Source organism: Solanum verrucosum, unplaced genomic scaffold (assembly GCF_900185275.1).
Source record: "Solanum verrucosum unplaced genomic scaffold, falcon-dt-bn FXZP01000007.1, whole genome shotgun sequence".
Classification (NCBI taxonomy): domain Eukaryota; kingdom Viridiplantae; phylum Streptophyta; class Magnoliopsida; order Solanales; family Solanaceae; genus Solanum; species Solanum verrucosum.
Genome location: NW_026020177.1, coordinates 3,243,423 through 3,244,650, shown reverse-complemented (window position 1 = coordinate 3,244,650; position 1,228 = coordinate 3,243,423). Strand labels below are relative to the sequence as shown.

The 1,228-nt window shown below is 43.5% G+C and overlaps 1 pseudogene; it reads right to left on the bottom strand.

Moving 5' to 3' along the window:
• The window catches only part of LOC125829098 (uncharacterized), a 7,507-nt pseudogene extending 6,859 nt beyond the window's left edge, over window positions 1–648 (bottom strand).
• Between the last annotated feature and the right edge of the window lie 580 nt (window positions 649–1,228).

Here is a 1,228-nt window from a genome sequence, read left to right as displayed (position 1 = left end):
TACCTTCTTACTTGACAGACGAGACAGCCCAGCAACAAACAAACTAATTCTACTCCTCATGTCCGCCACCATTTCCGGAGCATAACGGGTCAGTTGGGTGAACTTCAACCCGTACTCATGAACACTCATAGACTCCTTCTTAAGTGTGAGAAATTCATGTACCTTGGCCTCTTTCAACTCTCGAGGAAATAAATGCCACAAGAAAACTTCCTCAAAACAGGCCCAACTCGCAGGTGGTGCATTCTCCGCTCTGCCCTCTTTCCACTGGTTGAACCAAGTTCTAGCAACATCCTTCAACTGATACGTAGCTAGTTCAACCCGCTCAATATCTGCAACATGCATCACATCAAAAATCTTCTTCAGTTCCTCAATGAAGTTCTCTGGGTCCTCAGTAGTGCTCGAACCCATGAAACTTGGAGGATTCATCTCCAAGAACTTACGAATCCTAGAAGTGTCAGCTCCTTCATGTCGAGCTCCCCTTTACTGACCAATCTGATTAGTTACAGGTTGACTCAATATCCTAATTGCTTCTCTGAACTCAGCATTAGAAACTTCCCCTTGATGTTGCACTCCAAGTGCAAAAGGTAACTCTTGCTCCTCAACATAACGTCTAGGAAGACGCCATCTGCCTACTCTTCGTGGAGGCATGACTATGTGAAACACGCACAAGCACGAATTAGAAAGAAACTTTTTAGAGATAAACTCTAATGCACGAGATGAGTGTGGAAGAAATGAGAAATCTTCCTAAATGTTGTAGCCTCCTAATTATAGATGTGGTGCGCTTCACACCGATAACTAGGACTCTACAGACACGACTTCATAGACTCCCTAGGACTCTTGAACTTTGGGCTTTGATACCAAGTTTGTCACGCCCCGAGCCTACACCCTGGGCGGGATCGGCACTCGAAGACTATTGCTAGCCCAAGCGAACCCTTGGCCTGACTTAGTTAACTCAGCGGAAACCTAACTCAACAGAATAAGTCAATGCAATGAAAGGTCATAAAATAACCCAACTGATAAAATCTGGCCAAAAAGGCAACTCGAGTCTCAAAATAGAATATTTATATATATACATAGATGAGATACTCAAAACTAACTGACTGACTGTCTATGAAGCCTCTATAACACTGAGATAGATGTTAGGACAGACCCCGCAACATCCTAATAAAGCAAAAACTAGGAACACAAAATAACAGAGTCATTCGGAATGCAAAGAGGCTCACCATTG